The following is a 24,967-nucleotide window of genomic DNA, read 5'->3' as shown; positions in this document are numbered from 1 at the left end:
CACTCACATCGCTTCTCCCTACAAACCAAGTGTTACGTCAGAGAAGTGGTACCTGAATAACACCATGCGGGCCAAACGACCGGCGTCTCGGCGTCCAGGTCGCGTCGCGTCAGGGAAGCCAGCATCAGACCCTCGCATGGGCACTCACATCGCCTCTCCCTACAAACCAAGTGCTACGTCAGAGAAGTGCTACCTGAATAACACCATGCGGGCCAAACGACCGGCGTCTCGGCGTCCAGATCGCGTCGCGTCAAGGAAGCCAGCATCAGACCCTTACATGGGCACTCACATCGCCTCTCCCTACAAACCAAGTGCTACGTCAGAGAAGTGCTACCTGAATAACACCATGCGGGCCAAACGACCGGCGTCTCGGCGTCCAGGTCGCGTCGCGTCAAGGAAGCCAGCATCAGACCCTCGCATGGGCACTCACATCGCCTCTCCCTACAAACCAAGTTATACTACATCAGAGAACAGAATCAAAGACTAAAAAGAAACATCAAAGTGGTAGATTTCTTGAACGCCATAAGATAACAACTACTTAATTCCATAACATAACAAATAAGTAATATTTGATTAGTTCCGTAATTTTATTTGCCGTCTCCCAAAAAAGCAATGCTACTTACATGCTATTAATTAACAAATTTTTAATTTAAAACATTATGTCCATTTAAATTCTTAATATCTGTTGGGATCAATGCGACAAAATAAATAAAATTAAGAAAATAGAGGGCATTTTCTTTGAATACTGATGCTAGGATATGTAGAGTTTACGACTTTTATTTACCCTATTTACCTAAATAATCGGTTTAATTTTTAACAGCGACCACTGTGATAATATCCAACTCTAAAACGCTTATCGAATAGAAGTGGTTTAGTTATAACACAAGCTACAAAAAGGGACAGAAGAACAAAATAATACAAATATAAATTTTCAAAATCTACTTACGCTGAATTCGGTCCAAGTTCAATCAAATTCCAACGCGCACAATCACTGAACCGCGACAAGACAATAAAATTAAATAAGTCAAAAAATCAAAAAGCTTAAAAACCTTCACAAAAACTGTGTCTCGAATTGTCAAATGCAAAAAGTAACGCAACTTTTCTTATCGAAGGGAGACGCTACACGCAACGTCTTTGTAACATGTACGAGACCATATTATATATATCCAAAAAATATAGTGAGAAATAATAAATGTCATCAAAGGGTTGAAGTATTGTGGATATTTCAATTTTTTACCTCAAAAAAGAAGATTCTCAGTTCGGTGCGTATTATTTATGATTTGCGGCTTTTTGACGAAACAATTTGCTACTGTATGATTATTATAAGATTTTACATCTAAACAACGTTGATAGAATTTGAACATTATAACACAATGACGTGAAAGTAAATGAACCTTAAAAATCATTAGTATAAAATTGAAAATTCAGTACCACTGGTTATATTTCGCAAGGTTTCGCTTGGAGCGATGCAGTCGGTCGTAGAGTTTGAGCTTTAAAACAATGCCTATGCCTTATTTTACTTTAACAAAATATTTCAAAGCTGAAATTCTATTAATTTTGGTGAGATGTGAAAGCGTATGCTAACCCTATTGTATATTTTATGTTGTGTTGAACCACATTTTCCTTGAATCAAAAATTTCCGCATACGAAAGCTTTATGTCTACTCCTTCTTGACTCGCTTGATGATCGAACGAGAAAAACTATCGATTCGAATGTTTTTTTCAGCAACTCAAAATACGGGAAATATCTCGATTTCTCGTCGAGAGGACAGGTTGTGGGTGCGGATAATCGGAGCTGCGGTCGAGGCGTTAAAATCGATGTACTACGGTTGAGATCAGATGCGGAGTTTTCTGAGGTTATTACTCTTTTGTGTTATTATTAGAAGCCTACCTACTACTGAAAATCTTGAAAGTATGTGGTATTGTACAAATATTAACAGTCAATTTTTTCACTACACACAGCAGTGATAGACTGCACTTTCCTTTTCGGGAACACCAGGATTTGATCCCTGGCATGATAACCACTTAGCTTTCGGAATTATGTGCTTTTTAGTCGATTAAATAGTAGGTCTATCGATTGCTATATCGGTGAAGGAAAACATCGTGATGAAACCTGCATGCCTAAAGTGAGATCCGTACTTGTCAAGTGTGGTGGTCTATGATCTCAGCCCTTCTCATTCATAAAGATGCCCCGTGCTCGGCCCGTGAGAAGACTGGCAATGATATGGGTTGAGATAATAATGATAACATTAAAAAAAATAAGAAAGTAAACTTTAGGAGTCAAACAGGAACATATCTTCTTTTTACTCGATTAATAAAAATAGTCATAGGTACTTGTTTAAAAAACAAAACAGTCTAACAGTTAAACTATGTAACCATAAACGAAGAGTTTCCGCGTGGTAAAAAATTATTCCCTCAACGATGTTTAAAAAACGTTATTTAATCAATTAGCTAGTGACTAGTCACAAATACAGATTAAATTAATATTACAACAAATAACAACAATCGAAATGAAATGTGTGGACAAGCTATCAATCATCAATATCAATAAAATAGACGCAGAATTATCGTTTTCCATCATTACGAATTAGGAATAATTCATTTCCGCATTCCGTGACTTTGGTCATTCAGCCTACACTGAGAGACAGGCGGACGATTTGCTCTCAGTTAAATCATCTTATTTATTCTATCGCCGGCCCACTAGGTACTGAGAACAGATTGTGTAAAAAAACGTATTCAACGTAATCGTAATCGAAACAAATTGTTCAATTTGAGAGCAAATCGTTAACCTGTGTGTGATTTTGCAGTTAATCCATCCATTTCCATAATTAATTTTAACTTTTTTTGACGATCCAATTTTTTCATAAACCAACCTATCTAAATATATCAATAAGAATAACAGGTATCCCCTACGTCTAATACCTGAGCAATGTGCTTTCTCATTTCTCATAAAAACAATGGTTTTATGTTACTAAAGAACCATTTTATGCTTAAAGTAAAATCAACGCTATGATTACTTATAAATCAATTACTTATCTCGTATCATAAATGTTTTGTAATAAAATATTTTAGGCAAAAAGGCTTGTTCTAAATCCTTACTAGCTCTTAGCCTAGTTTGTTCTAATTTGGCCGCTAGACCACGCGCGGTCTACGCCCGCGGGCGACGGGCGTTCTGCCCGCGTACGCCAGGTGTTGCGGTCGTGCGCCCGACATCCGCTCAACTCGGCTGCACTCATTATAGTCAAGGAGCTGAGTGCAATAGTCTATACAATCACTACTAATATTCTAAATGTGAAAGTGTGTTTGAAGTGAAAGTGTGAAACCAACAAATGGTTTGTTAGTTTGTCCTTCAACCACGTCGTGATGGAGCAACGGATTAACATTATTTTTTGGGCATAGATACAGTTAAAGACTTGTAGAGTGACATAGGCTACTTTTATCCTGGAAATTGATCTACTTCCCTGGTATGCAAGCTATCAAAAACTGGTTAAAAAGGTTAAAAACTAAACAAACAGACAGAAAGACACACTCTTACATTTATTATATTCGTATGGATTGGCCACAGAGTACTTTGGGATTAGCGTGCTCTCGGAACAGACATCCTTAGTGAACACCTTACAGTTGATGGATGGATGACCCTAATTGAATCAAACCAACACCATCTCCTACATAAATGACCACCAACTCTTCAACTATCAATTGCGGGCAATTCAACATTTTTCTGAACCTCCATTAGTGAACAGCGAATACGCGAGGCGTTGTTCTGAACACTCGAATAGTGTTTTTAATTTGACCGACAGTTACGTCGCTACGAGAGGCACGATCACCAAATTACCTTTTTAGTTTCTACGATTATAATACGGGGATCAGGTTATGTAGGATTCGGTGACCACCCCTAAACCACCTCCCACATAAATCACCACCAACTCTTCAACTATCAATTGCGGGCAATTCAACGTTCTGAACCTCCATTAGTGAACAGCGAACACGCGAGGCGTTGTGCTGCACACTCTTAACAGTGTGTTTTTAATTTGACTGACAGTTACGTCGCTACGAGAGGCACGATCACCAAATTACCTTTTTAGTTTCTACGATTATAATACGGGGATCAGGTTATGTAGGGTTCGGTGGCCACCCCTAAACCACCTCCTACATAAATCACCGCCAACTCTTCAACTATCAATTGCGGGCAATTCAACGTTTTTCTGAACCTCCATTAGTGAATAGCGAACACGCGAGGCGTTGTGCTGCACACTCCAATAGTGTGTTTTTAATTTGACCGACAGTTATGTTGTCGCGAGAGTCACGACTACCAAATTACCTTTTTAGTTTCTACGATTATAATACGGGGATCAGGTTATGTAGGATTCGGTGACCACCCCTAAACCACCTCCTACATAAATCACCGCCAACTCTTCAACTATCAATTGCGGGCAATTCAACGTTTTTCTGAACCTCCATTAGTGAACAGCGAACACGCGAGGCGTTGTGCTGCACACTCTTAACAGTGTGTTTTTAATTTGACCGACAGTTATGTTGTCGCGAGAGTCACGACTACCGAATTACCTTTTTAGTTTCTACGATTATAATACGAACGGTCTCTGATGAGGCCACTCAGTTAAATTACCAGAACTTAACTGGGGACAATTTCTTTGAAAAATAAATTGGATAAACTGTCAATTTTAACACAATACGTGACAGTACCATTGAAGGGTCGGTGGGTCACCTTCTGTTAGAAAATGACACATCAGCAAATTAACGACCAATACCTACCTATAATACCGATATGTACATCATCATCATCATCATCATCATCACCAACTGTTTGACCTCCACAGCTGGACATAGGTCTCTTGTCCTCGCCTCCCTGCGACTCGAGGTCTTCTGTCCACTAGTGGGAAGTTTGCCTTAGGATCCCAACCTCTATCGGTTTCTCGAACTATGAGCGCCCCTGCTCATTGGCACTTCAGCTTTGCAACCCATTATTTATACCTACATACCTACTTCATCATGATCAAGCCATCACCGGCCCACTACTAAGTACGGGTCTCCTCTCAGGTTTGGGCCATAATTTGAAAAACTCACAAGGACACAATACATATCTAGTGCCAGGGATGGAAACGTGGATCGCCCAAATAGACGTTCAAAGCCTCTACCACCGCGTTTTTCGTACGAGTAGGTAGTTTAAGATTAATAAGACTAATTTGATAGCAAAGTTTAAACCTTAACCATCCCAATTGTATCTAATCGCGGTAGAGTTGAATTAGTTGGACAGCATGATTTCCATTCACGGGTGACCATCAGCTGTGCATAGGTCCTCCCAATTTTCTCTGTCTAATAGTTTATCGTACGAGCAGCTTATTGATAGCATAGTTTAAGCTTAAACCCAATTGTATCTAATCACTCAGTAGAGTAGAAGTCATTTAATTAGTTGGACAATGATTCCATTCACGGTTGACCATCAGCTATGCATAGTTCCTCCCAATTTTCTCTGTCTAATAGTTTATTGTACGAGCAGCTTATTGATAGCATAGTTTAAGCTTAAACCCAATTGTATGTAATCGCTCGGTAGAGTTGAAGTCATTTAATTAGTTGGACAGCATGATTTCCATTCACGGTTGACCATCAGCTGTGCATAGATCCTCCCAATTTTCGCTGTCTAATAGTTTATCGTACGAATAGCTTATTGATAGCATAGTTTAAGCTCAAACACTCAGTAGAGTAGAAGTCATTTAATTAGTTGGACAATGATTCCATTCACGGGTGACCATCAGCTGAACATAGATCCTCCCAATTTTCTCTGTCTAATAGTTTATCGTACGAGCAGCTTATTGATAGCATAGTTTAAGCTTAAACCCAATTGTATCTAATCGCTCGGTAGAGTTGAAGTCATTTAATTAGTTGGACAATGATTCCATCCACGGGTGACCATCAGCTGTGCATAGTACCTCCCAATTTTCTCTGTCTAATAGTTTATCGTACGAGCAGCTTATTGATAGCGTAGTTTAAGCTTAAACCCAATTGTATCTAATCGCTCGGTAGAGTAGAAGTCATTTAATTAGTTGGACATTGATTCCATTCACGGTTGACCATCAGCTATGCATAGCTCTTCCTGAAATTTTCTCTGTCTAATAGTTTATCGTACGAGCAGCTTATTGATAGCATAGTTTAAGCTTAAACCCAATTGTATCTAACCGCTCGGTAGAGTTGAAGTCATCTAATTAGTTGTGGAGCACGATTTCCACCCGCGCTCGGCGATCTGCGGCGACTGGTGGTCCGCCGGTACTCGGTAGCGCGTAATTGGCACCGCTTTCTACACATCGCGGTACTGACTATAGCGTGATCTTGCTTTTTTTAACCCCCGACCCAAAAAGAGGGGTGTTATAAGTTTGACGTGTGTATCTGTGTATCTGTGTATCTGTGTATCTGTCTGTGGCACCGTAGCGCCTAAACTAATGAACCGATTTTAATTTAGTTTTTTTTGTTTGAAAGGTGACTTGATCGAGAGTGTTCTTAGCTATAATCCAAGAAAATCGGTTCAGCCGTTTGAAAGTTATCACCTCTTTTCTAGTTACTGTAACCTTCACTTGTCGGAGGTGTTATAAATTTTTAATTTACACTTGTTCTTGTTGATGATTTCATACTGGGCGGTTGGTTTGTGGGATAGAAATGGGTCATAGTTGATGTTATGTTTGACGCTTACAGTGTTTAATGCTTGACGAGGCCTAGATCATTCTTGTTGATCCACATGTATTGTTGCCATCTAAGAAAGTAAGAGCCGTGATAGCCTTTTGCTTGGCTGCAATCACTCCAAAAAACTTTGTACTTAGAGTTCCAGTTGTCTAATTATTTCGAGAGCATGATTTCCATCCATGGATAGTCATCAGGTGCGCGTGAACAACGATACCGCACTGAAAAACATAACGTTGCGTTGGTCTTTCACTACAACGATATTTGTAAAAGATATTCACAAAAAGTTTTACGGTCTATCCGTAATCAGTCGACAGCAATTATTAAAGCGTCTTTAACATAACAACGTCGCTAAGTAATTTATCGACAGATTCATACTAATATTATAAATGCGAAAGTGTGTGTCTGTCTGTCTGCAAGCTTTTCACGGCCCGACAGTTTAACTGATTTTGGTGAGGCACAGAATTAGCTTACATCCCGGGGACGGACATAGGCTACTTTTTATCCCGAAAAATTTTAAGAACCTAAATTCACGAGGACGAAGTTGCGGGCATAATCCAGTAAATTATACAGATAGATTGAATTATTAATTTTGGCCGTTAATAAATAACACTTTTCTAATCCTATTTTAATTGAATAAGTCGTAATTCAACCTGCTATTTATAACTTCAAACAAGTTATTGAGAAAATGTCAACAATTTGTAGAGATAATTAATAGCCACTTAAGAGGTCTGATTTCAAAGAAAAAAGCCCGTAATGAGATTCCTTAGAAAATACTAATGAAAATAAATAAAACTTTCTCGATCGATTTATATAGACATTTAGAATGCTGTCTGTAACGCCCAACGAGCAACACACCGAAAAGAGCACATAGAAACTTTTACCTTAATGAATATTGGACCATATAGGAATTTAACCACTCGTGATTAGGACCAACTGCAAATTGGGTAATTTAAACAGAATTGGAGGAAAAATTGTTAGTTTTAATCCTGGTCAAACACTTCTGAGTATTATGTTTAACCGAAATAAAACTTATATCTGCAATGCATCATGAGCCACGTTGATAAAACACTAAAGTAGACATACTAGATTGATCGGTAACTTGACTGTAGCATATCCGAATATGTCTAGTAGTAAAAAGCTGGAGTTTGCTTTGTGAACCTTACAATATAGTGCGCTACTATCTGACATAAATAACGTATTTTTACTTTGTAAAGTATCATTCATTGCTAAGATGGTTTGTACTTTACATCAAAAACCCAAAATCTGGAATTAAAGCATAATTTAAACCCACACATTTTGACCAAATGGTCCAGCATTTTGACAGAGATGAACAAAGCGTATATAACCTCCCTACAGGAGATAGATCCGTCTTCATATTTCGTATACCTACGTACAGTACTAGTACTATCACGTTTCTGTAGCCTTGCTCTGTGCTAAATTAAGTATTCAATTTGCGAGTGTCAAGTAGTTCGCGGTGAACTTTTACTTATAAGGTTGTTGTACCAATCAAAACAACTTCAATGCATTCTAGATTGAAGCTCTAGAAAGTTAGTTTCTAGATCCATTGTAGATAACTAAGTTAAAGATTATTTTAGATGGCTTTTCGATTCTATAATATCGCATTAGCACAGAGTAAGCCATTAGGAATTCAGGATCCCCTGTAAGAATATGGATATGATCCTAAAATAAGCGGTGTTGGCCTAGTGGTACCTCTAACTTTTTGGAGCGCGTTTTAAGCAATACGGTATTGGCCTTTTGAGTACGCAAGTCTGACTCGCACTTGGCCGGATTTTTTACTTTTTGCCTATAACGGCGATACGAGCTGCTAGCCACTTTTACCCATCCAATCACTGGCTTGGGTCAAAGTGACTTAAAGTAATCGCTGTAATAACTATAAGCACCACCCTCGATGCACCAAATGCAATTCGATATTATCTTTATTAATTCGATATAGACATAAGATCATCGATAACGGTTGTGGACGTCACCGCTGTTTAGCAAACATACAGTGGGGCAACGAATACGTAGAGCACCAGCGGCAATTTCCCTCTGCACTTTAAGTGAGCCTAAAACTTGTGCTAGTAATAATATCGTTTATAATAATAGGTCAAAAGTTTAAAGCGTCTACTTTTAGGATTTCTGTCTGCTCCTCAATCATCGAGAACTTAAAGCACGTTTTGTATAGTACTGGCGATTATATCTTGTTCATGGTAGCATGGCTTGTTCAACAATCAGGTAAGTATGGCATTATTTAAGCAAAAAAAAAAAAAAAAAACGTGAATTTACCATTATGCAGGGCTAATAATATTAGTGTTAAAATATTTCACAATATTTTACGCCTACATATAGCGGTGCAATGATAACGACAGTCTTCTATGACCTTACAAATTATTTACCTACTGTATTTTATGATGGTGTTTTTACCTACACTTCAAGGGAATATCTAAATATTTTTTAAATACAAATCAAAAATTGCGGAACCGGAAAGATTTGAACCTGCTTCTTCTGGGAATTAAAATTTTTATTTACCTACTGTATGATAACTAAACTGTGACGTAACGGTCAGACTCCGGCTTGAAATTTATGAATGGTGCAGAGACCGCGGTAGGTGCCCCTAACATTTTAAATGATTAGTGAAGCGAAACAATAGGGTATCGACTATCGATAGTCGATAGAAGTTTATGCTATTATATATCACGGAAATAGCCGCTATTGGAGATAAAGCCATGTCCCTACAGTTACTTCGGACCGTACAGATATTTTCACGGAGCTGTATTGAGTTATAAAACAAAATTGCTTTGGAGTCTAAATATACCTATTGAAAGAGTAGATTTATCGTAAGTCGATTTTAATATTACAAAGCAAGAATTCTCAATTTTTTGAGAGCTAATAAAACACAGATTCTACAAAATGTTGAGCAGTATAAAAAATAACAAAAGACAAAACGAAAATTAATAGTTATCATAGGAAACGTAATGTAACCAAACCTAATGTAATAAAACATGAACGTATCGTCGCTGCGCAGGAAAATTCCGCTATGTGGAAAATTAAACTGGCAAGCTGTCCAAATTCGGATTGCAGACTTCACAAACCTTTGAAAAATTATAAAGAACGCTCAGGCATGCAAGTTCCCTCGCGATGTTTTCTTTCACCAATAAAGCAAATGATATCTGTAAAGTTTGTGGTAGGTATAGCTGTGGTATCCCAGTGGTTAATACGGTCTCCTATTTGGGCTGAGTTTGTTGTGGGCTCTTCTCTGAGTTGGACGCGTTTGGAACCCTCGTAGTTTTACATAATTAATTATCACAACTAAGTATATCGTACAAATATAACAATTCTGACCCTCAAAAGGAGTACAACAGTACCTACTTCGAATAAATGATTTTGATCTTTGACTTTTAGCGTCCAGGGTTCGATCCCACACGCCTCCATTTTGATTAAATGAAATCTAATTTAAATGCGGTAAAAGCTACTATGTAAACCAATACAACTGATTAAGTCTACAAGTCATTATCCACACGGGAGGTTGGTTAGTCGTTAGTAAAGTGATATCGATGATTTATGCAAATGCCTCCCAATAAATTATTAATATTCACATGTATATTTGTTTGCGTGAATTGATGCCGTCGAATATACGACGCTGTAAAGTCAGTAATTATGGTTATAAAGCGCTTTGACCGGTGTCAAAGGTGAGCGTTTATTTTAAGTGCCCATTACATCAACTAATTTGTATTCTTTGGCTACTTCTTGCGTACAGATTGTTTACATACCTCCCAGCTTTCAAGTACCGTCTCTTTGAGCGCTTGAATGATACTAAGTTTAGGCTGCTAAGGAATGGAGCTCTCAGATTATTGTTAAGAAAAGCTTGGCTGTACAATAATAATGTTTAATGCATAATAGTTTTTGATTTATAGTGCAAAATGTCGGATACCCGAGTACAGAACCCTCGGTGCACGAGTCTGACTCGCACTTGGCCGGTATTCCCCCCTATACCTACTATGCATCTACTTAACTGGTCTCCCGACGAAGTAAAATATATACATGCTTACTGCATAGTATAACAAGTGTAAATTAAAAATTTATAACACCCCCGACAAGTGAAGGTTACAGTAACTAGAAAAAAGCTGATAACTTTCAAACGGCTGAACCGATTTTCTTGGATGATAGCTAAGAACACTCTCGATCAAGCCACCTTTCAAACAAAAAAAAAACTAAATTAAAATCGGTTCATTCGTTTAGGCGCTACAATGCCACAGACAGATACACAAATACACACGTCAAACTTATAACACCCCTCTTTTTGGGTCGGGGGTTAAAACCAGAATCCCGCACACCTAAGCTATTACCAACAAAAGAACAACAAAAGCGAACACCCAACAAAAGCCAACTAACTACATACAAAAACATTAGCAGACACATGTGTTATACAAAATCGCTTACAAGCAATTCATTAGAGTCGTTCATTGCATGTTCAGTATTAATGATAGGGTCGAAGGTAAGCGGTATATCAAAGAGGTGGTCCCAGGTCCGTTAATGATATGATTTATTAGCTTCAATATGACGGGAACGGGAGGCCAATGATTCATACTCGTCTATTTACTTTGCGGCGACCTCACGAGTTGTAACTTGTAATACTATCGATTTAATGTCTTCAAATGTATAAAATGTTCCGTTCCCTTGCTCTAGAAACTCTTGATGTCCATTATCATGATTAGAATGGTATCTATTAGAATGATTTGTTGACTGCTATAACACTAGGTACTTCACCCCCGAGCGAAAATCATGTTGGACAAGTGTAAATTAAAAATTTATAACACCCCCGACAAGTGAAGGTTACCGATTTTCTTGGATTATAGTTAACAACACTCTCGATCAAGCCACCTTTCAAACAAAAAAAAACTAAATTAAAATCGGTTCATTAGTTTAGGAGCTACAATGCCACAGACAGATACACAGATACACAAACACATAATATACACACGTCAAACTTGTAACTTTTTTTGGGTCGGGGGTTAAAAATGAAATGAAATTAAATTATAAGTAAGTACTTTTCTCCCGCTTACTCAGAAATCGGTTCCTTTATTATAAAAAAAAAACCTTCGCTCAACTCTTTTCGGTCCGCAACAAAATACCAAGGAAATAACACGCCAGCAGTTTCCAACACGACAATAATCACACTAATATTATAAAGGCGAAAAGGGTGTATGTATGTGTGTATGTTTGTTACTCTTTCACGCAAAAACTACTGAAAGGATTTGGCTGAAAGGCATGGAGATAGATTACACCTTGGATTAACACATAAGCTACTTTTATCCCGGGAAATCAAAGGTTTCCTACAGGATTTTGGAAACCCTAGATCCACGCGGACGAAGTCCCGGGCGTCAGCTTGTAATAGAAATTGCTTGGCTGAAGAGGTTTTTAAGTTTTGTTAGGTGCACATAATTTTTAAAGACCTAATGCTCATTTCTTGTCAAAAGTTTTTAAAAAAAATACAAGCGCGGTCGAATAGCCACGAATGTATACGTGAAAGTTTACATAAGTTTAATACAATTTTTTATTAAGTTACTATCTTATCGCTAAGAAGTGATCTCTTCCAGGTAACCTGCAAAAGGAAATAATGAGATAAATGATTTCCCACTTCAAGAATAATTTGGCGGTTTGATTTCGTCATAATATTAGTCCTTACAGGACTTTTAATTGACATAAAAATCGTATTTGATGTCTTTTTTTACACAAAACTTGGCCGTAGATTAAAAGCAAGCTATTTTGATGCTAATTTGACACCAAAAATCTTACTATTAATATTTAACTCATTACTATTGTTATAACAAGTGTAAATTAAAAATTTATAACACCCCCGACGATCCAAAGTATCTGAGTTTTCCAAAACATCATTTTCAAATAAATAATTATGTATTTAGGCAACGTCCATCTTGACAGCTTTACATTTGTCTATTGACATAATATTATGAACCTAACGGTTATCTAACCTTCTTTTCTATAAGAAAACTAGAAAAGAGCTGATAACTCTTAAACGGCTGAACCAATTTTTTTGGATTATAACTAAGAACACTCTCGATCAAGCCACCTTTCAAACAAAAAAAACTAAATTAAAATCGGTTCATTCGTTTAGGCGCTACGATGCCACAGACAGATACACAGATACACAGACACACAGATACCCAGATACACACGTCAAACTTATAACACCCCTCTTTTTGGGTCGGGGGTTAAAAAAAGGTCCATAAAATCCATTACATACGCACCTGACTCTCTCTTGTCCAATTCTATACAAATAACGAAAGTTTGACGCCACGATTCAAGTAATTAATAATGATATCAAATAAGCTATCATTAATTTAGTGAATGTCATCATCGCTCACGCTTTAATCGCCTAGGAATGATTGAGAGGCGCGAAATGTGTAATGGCCTTTATATTATTGCTTGTTACACTTTTTTTGTCGACTAATGAAATTGGAGTTTAGGGTTCTGTAATGATATTATGTAAACGCACAGCCTTTTAAAATTTTATTGACAATATTAGTACCAGACAATATGGAGACAGCTTGGCTTAGTAGATACTTATTATAACTGCACTATGTACAATTTTGTAATTACTAATTATATAAGGTAGTATGATGATTTTAACCCCCGACCCAAAAAGAGGGGTGTTATAAGTTTGACGTGTATCTGTCTGTGGCATCGTAGCTCCTAAACTAATCATCATCATCAGCCTGTGGACATCCACTGCTGGACATAGGCCTTCCCTATAGAGCGCCACCACACCCGGTCCTCAGCCTTCCTCATCCAGCCACTTCCCGCCAGCCGCTTTATATCGTCGGTCCATCGTGCTGGAGGGCGTCCCACACTACGCTTGCTTAAACGCGGTCTCCACTCAAGGACTTTCCGGCTCCAACGGCCATCGCCTCTACGACAGGCATGGCCTGCCCACTGCCACTTCAGCTTGCTAATAGTTTGGGCTATGTCAGTGACCTTGGTTCTCCTGCGGATCTCCTCATTTCGGATCTTATCCCTCAGGGAAACTCCTAACATAGCCCTCTCCATAGCTCGCTGAGCAACTTTGAATTTGTGAACAAGGCCATTTGTCAGTGTCCACGTTTCAGCACCATAGGTAGCACCTAAACTAATGAACCGATTTTAATTTAGTTTTTTTTTTTTTTTGTTTGAAAGGTGGCTTGATCGAGAGTGTTCTTAGCTATAATCCAAGAAAATCGGTTCTGCCGTTTAAACGTTATCAGCTCTTTTCTAGTTACTGTAACCTTCACTTCGGGGGTGTTATAAATATTTAATTTACACTTCTTGTGTCGTGAATTGCTTCAAGCCAATATAGATATGTTACGTTCATATATTTACATCTAAATGAATAAAAGGAAAAGGTGACTGCCTGATCTACGAGTATCACCGCACAGCCTAAATTACTGGACGGATAGGGCTGCTTGGCCAAAATTCCTGTCTACTTTATTTGAGTAGGGCATTAAATTGGATAACCTAATAATAATTTCTCTCATATTATACCTAGCTAAAGTTTAATTAAGGGAACGCAAGCGTCTTCATCATGAATGTAATCAGGAATCACGTGTTTATTTCATTTGTACGATCCGATGTAAGATTGTATCCGAGATCATTAATTATTGGGAATGATTGGAAATTGAGTCGTTGCAGTAAACATTGCAATTTACGGCTCGAGTCAAGTCCCCTCCTTGCGTAGAAATAATGAGTTGCGTTGAGCATTATAATGCCAACTTTCTACCACACTAGATGGCTGATAGGTATTGGATACCTAACTCATAATTTGTAAATCAATTTTCTAGTTTATGCTTGCTACTATTCGTTTGTTGAGTGGGTTTTACTCGCGACGTCCTGGTTCACAAGTTCGTATATAATTGAACGTAATTCCTTGATCCACTTTTTTCTTTAAAACTAAATTCTATTTTTTTTATCCCGTGGGAACTGTTTGATTACCCGGGATCAATAGTAGCCTATGTCACTCTTCAAGTAGGTAGAGGTGCGTGCCTGAGATCGAACCCCCAACCTCCAGAAAAGGACGTGGACGTTTTAACCACTAGGCGATACCACTTCATTCATGTCTACCTGCCATACGCTTCGCAGTTAACCCGCTTCCATCTTAGATTGGATCATCACATAGGTACCATAAGGTGAGGTTGTATAGTCAAGGCCTAATTTGTATCAGAATTTAAAAAAAATCTTTTACATTTTTTTATCTATACTAATATTAATGCAAAAGTGTGTCTGTCTGTCCATCTGTCTGTCTGTCTGCTAGCTTTTCTCGGGCCAACAGTTCAACTAATTTTGATGTTTGGTACAGAGTTAGATTACATCCCGGGGCCTTGACATAGGCTACTTTTTATTCCGGAAAATCAAATTATTCCCACGGGATCCTTCAATGCCTATCCCATTTAACTGATTTATATGACACTTGATACAAAGGTAGCTTGTATCTCGGAAATTTACATAGGCAACTTTTTATCAAAGTTTTCTTTTTATCAAAAGAAAATCAAAGAGTTCCCACGGGATTTTTAAAAAACCTAACGCGGACGAAGTCACGGGAATCATCTAATAAGTAATATTTTAGATACAAATCAATATGAGTATATTTAAAATCAATGTGTTTAAGCCGCCGGACTTAGGTAATTCCATGTGATAACCATCAGATAGACACCTACGAGCAGCCTTGGATGAATAAATACTCAGGATGGTATGCTCCGAAAAGTCAAATGAAGCAGGGCTAACTGTCAGTTGATGAGTATGTGTGCGTTATGGAATGATACCATTCACATATGAAAATTTGCCTATTTTCCTATTTTTCCCTATTTTTCCCTTTCACGATGATTATTATTAATAAATGAGATCTCATTAGATTAGTCTTTATTATGACAGTTACAAATCAATGGATTTTCGATGATAAAAATAATAATAATAGATTGCAACGTATTAAAATTTACCTACTCTGTTTTTACATAACTTTGAATTTTACAGTATAGGGCCTCTGGCCCTATTGAAAATCTCTGCTTAACAGGGTGCCCATCACCATATATACTATATAATCGTATCCTGACAGTTAAAAATTAAAAAGTTAAAAAGTCAAATATAAAAACACAATATATTCACTAAAAATATTTAATAATAATCCAAGTATGTACCAGTTGGCGATTTTGTTTAGCGTAGCTCGCAGGGTTAGTAGACTATTCACTACTTTTGGTGTTATACACTGGGCAAGTTTACATCCTTATATCGTAGATCTCTTACCAAATTACACAAAGCGGCTCTTGGGTAGCGGTTTTTTTTTCTCTAAGCCAAATTCAAAGTTATTTATTCAAAATGGGTTCATATTTTATTTGTCTTGTGTTTTCTGACATTTATGACCTTAAAAAAAATATCTAAATAAAGATAAATATTCTAGCTATCCGTATAGCGTCCGTAATAAGTTTTGTTCAATCAATTTAAATTTATCTTTTAATTAACAAAACAGTCCTCTTCGCTCCCAGAACACTTGTCTATTTACTTTTATTATGATTGTCATCAAAAATAAAATATAAATTTGTCTAAATATAATGAAAAAAAAAATTGCTCATTTTTAGGCAAAATTACCCCATTTATTTTCTGACAACCCTAAACTTCAATTTGAAGTTGTGTAATTTGCACAGCACGATTACGATACGATTTAAAATTAAATTATTTCATTGAAGTGTCAAACAAAAAAATATAATCACTACGTTGTGTCAAATGCGTATCGGAAGGTGTTAAGTGGCCAGTTTCGTAGAATTTATGTTGAGTTTGTGTGCGTGACGTGTAATTACAGGGATTTGGTCGATAGTTGTGCTTCCTTCGTTTGTACGGCGGGGTCACCGGTTGCGAGCAGCATGTTGTTCTAATCATTTGGATCTCAGCTACTTGATTTATGTTACCTGATGTGTTATTGTTTTGCACTTGAGAGATCACAGAGGTTAGATGGTTATCGGCGGCTGGAAAAACTGGTAGCTCACCGAAAATAGATAAGACTGATAACTGATAAGCATCATTGTGTGGGAGGTAACTTTCTTTGAAGACCTATCTATTTTGATGTACAAACATCGTGAGTTATTTCCATTTTGAGGATAGAATGTACCTACTTTAAGTAAGCTTACGTCGATTAAATTAATTAATAATAAATAACCGCAATTATACGTGGAGAGTTGAAATTTTCACAGAATGTGTATTTCTGTTGCCGTTATAACAGCAAATAATAAAAACTTCAAAATGGCTGCCATGAAAATAAAAAATAAATAAAAGTGTTGTTTCTTGTACGATGCTACGGAACGCTTCGTATGTGAGTCCGACTCGCACTTGACCGATTTTTTTTATTAAGAGAAGTTTTCCTAGCGCGCTCCTCAGCGCTCCGTGAAGTCCACGCGGACGAAGTCGCGGGCATAAGTTAGTATTCTATAACTATATTATTATAGTCTCAAGTCAAAAAATATCTATTTCTCTAAGTTTATTATAACCTATACAATAATTCATACTTTTAACCTATAGTTAGCCACAGCAAAATTACCTACTTATTTAAATAACTCGTGGTTTAGTTTAGCTCATCTTCGCCGGAACAATGGTTTATGTGGAGCGAGGATACGCTGAGGTCGGGCCAAGGTTCGACGTCGGGTGATGCCTTTTGTTCTCTAACTAGGTTATGACAGGTCTTCATCTCGTGCAATTAGCTATGAACTATTCAATTCCTAGTATTGTAGTGTGATTGTAGTACTGGCCGCACGATAGCTCTAGAATCCTTGAAAATATAGAGTTTGATGATTTTTGTTAAATCTCTATCTGGGTATGACTATAAATAAATAAAATTAATCTTTTGCAATCTAACAGATTTTCATATAAAGCTAACTAACAGCAGCTTAATAAATATAATGAAAGTAGGTACTTATAAAAAAAAATCATTTTTAATTATTTTTTTGTCTTCCGTCTAGTCTGCTTGTTCCGTCTAATCTCCGAAACGGCTGGACTGATTTTGACGGGACTTTCACAGGCAGATAGCTGATATTTTAAGGAGTAACTGAGGCTACTTTTATTTGGAAAATAAATTAGGGTCCGTGCAACAAAAATAAAACCCATAAAATTCTACTTTTTATCCCCGAAAATCAGAACAACACAAGATTTTTAAAAATATACATCCACGCAGAAGAAGTCAGAAGTCAGTTTGAACTTTTGTTCAAAGTTTCGTCCGCGTGTGTGTTCCTGTATCTATAATACGATCTTTGTCCAAATGTTGAAATCAATTGAGTAGGTGAAATGTGAAAAGTGACTAACAGACAGCCTTTCGAACTTATATACCTATACCTACTAAGTAAAACAGAGTCAAGACTAATCGATAGTAATAAGTAATTCAGGAATAATAATAAACAAAAAAAACAAAATCGGTTCATATTTGCCGGAGTAATCAATCGCGTTGGTTATAAAATAGAGGCTAAATGATAAATCAGCCCTTGAACTAAGGGCCACTGTACAAGGTCCAAGGTAATCTATGCTTTTAGCTTCACACCTGCAGTGTTAGGGATGTACTTACATAACAAAGCTCAAAACACAGATCACGCTAAGTGCACCGATGCCCATTGTCGAGGCACGTATTAAATAATTTTTAGCCGCCGACGTATGCCTAATATGCAGTGTGAACAACCAATGCACACACATACACGTAACCAAACACATTAACGTCATTAGCACCTCACTCGTAAGTCGTAACACATGTAACCAGGGCTGTCACCTTTTTGTTAAGAAATAGAATACAGTAGAATATATTTTTATTCAAGTAAACCTCTACAAGTGCTTTTGAATCGTCAAAATAATTTACCTTATGTCAACTATCTACGTGAGTACGGCCGGAATCATCCATATGTATATTTATTTTGAAAAATGTGTCACTGCTGATTATTTTTGCACTTTCTTATTGTTGTACTATCTGATACTGACAGTTTTGACGAAATTTGGTGTAGAGATATCTTTCATCTCGGAGATAGGTTACTTTACGGAATATCAAAGAGCTCCCACTTGATTTTATACAAAACCTAAATCCATACAGAAGAAGTCGCGAGCGTCATTTAAGTAGTGCAATGTAAATGCAGTTTTTGAATAAAATTCTGAAGTACTCGTAATGTCTTCTGCTTAGTTATTAGCTCATCTTAAATTAAACATAAAAATGTGAATATTTGAGTAAACTTAAGGACATTTAAGTTTACTAAGATATTCCTTATTATTAATAGGTATACCTACTTATTAATATAGATATAATGCAAAAAAAATGTTGTGACAACCCTATATCGCAGCCGACCCTTGGGCGCAGAGGTCAGGTGTAAAGGTGGATTTAGTACGATTGATTTATGCCTTTGTTGGATATATTGTACTCGTAAGTACAGCAATTTTATAGTTATGACTTATTTTTATCATTCAAAACATATCACGTTGACACTCAGTTCATCATTATCATCACCATGTTATCATCATGTGTGGATATCCACTTTTGAACATAGAGGCCTTTCCTAATGAGCGCCTCCACACCCGTTTCTTAGCCTTCCTCATCCAACCGCTTCCATTATTAAATTAATAAATATTAATCATCAGTCTACCATGCCAAATGATGTCTCCACCGTCTGATATTTGGTTCCACCGGCCATCATTTCTCCAACAAGCATGACCTTGCATGGCAAGTATATTATCTTATTCTATTTTCGTACCTAGCTAGAAAGGATATGCAAGTATTATTATTATTTCGTAACAAATTACCTCACACGTACCTAAGTAGGTACAGTCTGATAAAAAAAATCTTTTACAATTTAATCTATTACAAAAGTAGGTATGAAAAGAAATAACAAAAAATTTCCAAGTCTTGGTATCCTATTATCTTTCTTCAAGAAATCTTGGATGGACGAAAACTCGTAATGTTTTGCATGATAAAGACGGCCGATTTAGAATGGGCCGCTAAAATGACGCTAAGTATTTATTACTAAGTGTTTTGGACGTATTTTTAACCCCCGACCTAAAAAGAGGGGTGTTATAAGTTTGACGTGTGTATCTGTGTATCTGTGTATCTGTGTGTCTGTGTATCTGTGTATCTGTGTATCTGTGTATCTGTGTATCTGTCTGTGGCACCGTAGCGCCTAAACGAATGAACCGATTTTAATTTAGTTTTTTTTGTTTGAAAGGTGGCTTGATCGAGAGTGTTCTTAGCTATAATCCAAAAAAATTGGTTCAGCCGTTTAAGAGTTATCAGCTCTTTTCTAGTTTTCTTGTATAAAAGAAGGTTAGATAACCGTTAGGTTCATAATATTCAAGTGTCAATTGACAAATGTCAAGCTGTCAAGATGGACGTTGCCTAGATATACATAATTATTTATTTGAAAATGATTTGTCGGGGGTGTTGAAAATTTTTAATTTACACTTGTAGAAATGTCATGTTGATATCGATAAAGTTAAATGGCGGATGATTTTAATTTTATCGGATGTTGTATGTCTTTAAAGGGTTCGATTTGAAATTGAAATAAATATTATTAACACCCGACCCAAAAAGAGGGGTGTTATAAGTTTGACGTGTGTATCTATGTATCTCTCTGTGGCATCGTAGCTCCTAAACTAATGTACCGATTTTGATTTAGTTTTTTTGAAAGGTGGCTTGATCGAGAGGGTTCTTAGCTATAATCTAAGAAAATCGGTTCAGCCGTTTGAAAATTATCAGCTCTTTTCTAGTTACTGTAACCTTCACTTGTCGGGGGTGTTATTTTTAATTTACACTTGTTAATAAGCAAATAGAAAAAATGTTTAAAAAAATCATAATTTGTAAATTGAAACCATTTATTAGTTTAGTTTTTACATTCTATTGGCACTTCAAACACTATAAATAACATAAGCATGGCTGTGACGTGGCCATGCCAAAATCGCCCAACGCATCTAAAGAAAAAAATAATATTTTTAAAGAAGTTTAATTTGCTCAATAAAATAATGTATAACATAGGTAAAGTGAGTGCAGCATTTTAGTAGCCCTCGAATGTCGCACGTCAAGTAGTGTTTACTCGCCGCTTTGTTCGTATGCTAATGAGCGGTGGGCGGTCACCGCGGCGACCTGCCGGGAGCGAAGGTCGCTTGTAGGACGGCCGCGAGCGGTTCTGTTGCGAACCCAGCGATACAGCATCTACACACGTACCGACTGCCAACTACAACTAACATTCCTACCTAGTTAGCAATTGTTCGTATGCTAATGAGCGGTGGGCGGTCACCGCGGCGACCTGCCGGGAGCGAAGGTCGCTTGTAGGACGGCCGCGAGCGGTTCTGTTGCGAACCCAGCGATACAGCATCTACACACGTACCGACTGCCAACTACAACTAACATTCCAACCTAGTTAGCAATTGTTCGTATGCTAATGAGCGGTGGGCGGTCACCGCGGCGACCTGCCGGGAGCGAAGGTCGCTTGTAGGACGGCCGCGAGCGGTTCTGTTACGAACCCAGCGATACAGCATCTACACACGTACCGACTGCCAACTACAACTAACATTCCAACCTAGTTAGCAATTGTTCGTATGCTAATGAGCGGTGGGCGGTCACTGCGGCGACCTACCGGGAGCGAAGGTCGCTTGTAGGACGGCCGCGAGCGGTTCTGTTGCGAACCCAGCGATACAGCATCTACACACGTACCGACTGCCAACTACAACTAACATTCCAACCTAGTTAGCAATTGTTCGTATGCTAATGAGCGGTGGGCGGTCACTGCGGCGACCTACCGGGAGCGAAGGTCGCTTGTAGGACGGCCGCGAGCGGTTCTGTTGCGAACCCAGCGATACAGCATCTACACACGTACCGACTGCCAACTACAACTAACATTCCAACCTAGTTAGTAATTGTTCGTATGCTAATGAGCGGTGGGCGGTTACCGCGGCGACCTGCCGGGAGCGAAGGTCGCTTGTAGGACGGCCGCGAGCGGTTCTGTTGCGAACCCAGCGATACAGCATCTACACACGTACCGACTGCCAACTACAACTAACATTCCAACCTAGTTAGCAATTGTTCGTATGCTAATGAGCGGTGGGCGGTCACTGCGGCGACCTACCGGGAGCGAAGGTCGCTTGTAGGACGGCCGCGAGCGGTTCTGTTGCGAACCCAGCGATACAGCATCTACACACGTACCGACTGCCAACTACAACTAACATTCCAACCTAGTTAGCAATTGTTCGTATGCTAATGAGCGGTGGGCGGTCACTGCGGCGACCTGCCGGGAGCGAAGGTCGCTTGTAGGACGGCCGCGAGCGGTTCTGTTGCGAACCCAGCGATACAGCATCTACACACGTACCGACTGCCAACTACAACTAACATTCCAACCTAGTTAGCAATTGTTCGTATGCTAATGAGCGGTGGGCGGTCACTGCGGCGACCTACCGGGAGCGAAGGTCGCTTGTAGGACGGCCGCGAGCGCTTCTGTTGCGAACCCAGCGATACAGCATCTACACACGTACCGACTGCCAACTACAACTAACATTCCAACCTAGTTAGCAATTGTTCGTATGCTAATGAGCGGTGGGCGGTCACTGCGGCGACCTGCCGGGAGCGAAGGTCGCTTGTAGGACGGCCGCGAGCGGTTCTGTTGCGAACCCAGCGATACAGCATCTACACACGTACCGACTGCCAACTACAACTAACATTCCAACCTAGTTAGCAATTGTTCGTATGCTAATGAGCGGTGGGCGGTCACTGCGGCGACCTGCCGGGAGCGAAGGTCGCTTGTAGGACGGCCGCGAGCGGTTTTGTTGCGAACCCAGCGATACAGCATCTACACACGTACCGACTGCCAACTACAACTAACATTCCAACCTAGTTAGTAATTGTTCGTATGCTAATGAGCGGTGGGCGGTCACCGCGGCGACCTGCCGGAAGCGAAGGTCGCTTGTAGGACGGCCGCGAGCGGTTCTGTTGCGAACCCAGCGATACAGCATCTACACACGTACCGACTGCCAACTACAACTAACATTCCTACCTAGTTAGCAATTGTTCGTATGCTAATGAGCGGTGGGCGGTCACCGCGGCGACCTGCCGGGAGCGAAGGTCGCTTGTAGGACCTCCGCGAGCGGTTCTGTTGCGAACCCAGCGATACAGCATCTACACACATACCGACTGCCAACTACAACTAACATTCCAACCTAGTTAGCAATTGTTCGTATGCTAATGAGCGGTGGGCGGTCACCGCGGCGACCTGCCGGGAGCGAAGGTCGCTTGTAGGACGGCCGCGAGCGGTTCTGTTGCGAACCCAGCGATACAGCATCTACACACGTACCAACTGTCAACTACAACTAACATTTCCAACGTAGTTAGTAATATTGTTCGTATGCTAATAAGCAGAGGTCGCTTATAGGGCGGCCGGAGGTAGGTAGTTGGAACGTGTGTAGATGCTCTACAACCAACTGCCAACTCGGGATTTTGGACTCGGGAGTTCCTACGGGATTTTGAAAAACCTAAATCCACGCGAACGAAGTCGCTACGTAAAGAAAAATACCTACTTACAATAAGCATTTTGTTTTATAATTTAGTGTTACTTTGTTCTTTTTTACTGGACGAATATACTGATTGATGGTGTTCTGAAAGAATAATAGTACAAAATGTATGTAGCACAATTGTATGCAAAACGATAATTTTGAAATTACTACTTACCTAATTGAATTAACTAAAGGATATGAATTTCAATTAAGTTTAGTTTCTATAATACCCATTCCAATAATTACCTATTGCCGCTTTCTATACATTTCGCTCAAAGATTACGGTACATAAATTAGCTGGCATCTAAGAACCTAAGAGCATAAAACGATCAATGCACAGTTGAAGGCAGCGATATAAATGTTCCACTAGATACGGCTCTCCATAATAAGAACATGTTCCAACGAACATTGGTGTCCGCACTCCTGTCAATCGTAATCGCTTTAGACGCAATGCGTTTCGACAAACTTAAATAAGTTAGAACAGACTGTAGTTGTTAAAGCTATCTATACCTACTCAAATATGATAACGTAAATAATAACTTAGAGTTATCGTGCAAGTTTAATTTTTACAAACGGATTGCGTCTAAAGCGGACCACAACTGGCAGGAGTGCGGAAACCGGTGTTTGTTGACTATGTGGTTACTATGAAGTGCCGTATCGTTTTAAATTGTGGAATTGGCTTGCGCTTGACGACAATCATGCTTGAGAAACAGGGCAACGATAAGGCCTAGGTTCTTGGAGCGCGCTTACCTAAAAGATACCTATAAACTCTTGCCAGGTATAACTTGAAGGTATTCATGTTGTACTTGGCAGTAAAGACGGACGGTAGATAGGCATTCCAGGCCTTAGGGGTTCGAATCAGAAACTTTGAGCAAAAACTTTTTACCCTTCATCATTTTACCACCGAAACGCTAGACGTCGGGATAGTTTCCATCCTTATGTCGTCTATCAATCTACACGCACAGAATGTTTTGCGTCATCATTCCTCATATTACGTATGGCTAAGGTTTGGAATACTTTTCCACGATCTGTTTTTCCTACCAATTACAATCCGGGTGTCTTAAAACAAGAGTTAATAGTTATCTTCTAAGTAAACGTGTCCTAAGGCCACATCATCACTTTCTATTAGATGTGATTGTTGTCAAGCGCTTGCTAAAAATTAATAAAAAAAAAATCGTACAAGTGTATCTAGTGGAACATTTTTATCGCTGGGCGAAGGGCATTCAAGGCAGTAAAGTGTTGTATTAAACGACCAATAAATAAGGCGTTAGGAGTCACAACAGGTTAAGGTTACGATGGATTTGAAGTCTTTGACACAATTACTTTATTACATAAAGGTGACACCGGCGTGCAGTCGGTGCATCAAGCCAATCATTATCGGGTGTCAATTTATGGGCGATGGTGTTCCAATCATGTTCAAATATAATGAAATCGTAAAAAGGGTTATTAGGGTTCCGTAACTCAAAAGGAAAAAGGAACCTTTATAAGATCACTTCGTTATCTGTCTGTGCAGACTGTGGCAACCCCTCGCCAGACAAAAGTTTTAAAGTATAAGAGGATTTGGCAGGGAGTTGCTACATGGCGTGATTTTGTATTACTAGTCCGAAGAAAAAAAAATTAGACTTTATACCATGACGTAACATTTTTTACACATTTTTTACCTTTTATCTTTCAAAGATTTTTTCTTCTGATTCTTTTATAAAATAACGTAGGTCTGGCACGCTCTGGCTCTTAGTCCATAA

At 38.7% G+C, this 24,967-nt stretch overlaps 1 protein-coding gene across 2 annotated transcripts in view; it reads right to left on the bottom strand.

Annotated features, from left to right (window-relative positions):
- The window catches only part of LOC123872287 (ataxin-2-like), a 302,090-nt gene that overhangs the window by 166,236 nt on the left and 110,887 nt on the right, over positions 1 to 24,967 (bottom strand). The gene's annotated exons all lie outside the window — the stretch shown is intronic.

This window comes from Maniola jurtina, chromosome 15 (genome assembly GCF_905333055.1).
Source record: "Maniola jurtina chromosome 15, ilManJurt1.1, whole genome shotgun sequence".
Taxonomy (NCBI): domain Eukaryota; kingdom Metazoa; phylum Arthropoda; class Insecta; order Lepidoptera; family Nymphalidae; genus Maniola; species Maniola jurtina.
Note: the sequence above shows the minus strand (reverse complement) of the source record. Positions and strands in the feature narration are given on the sequence as shown.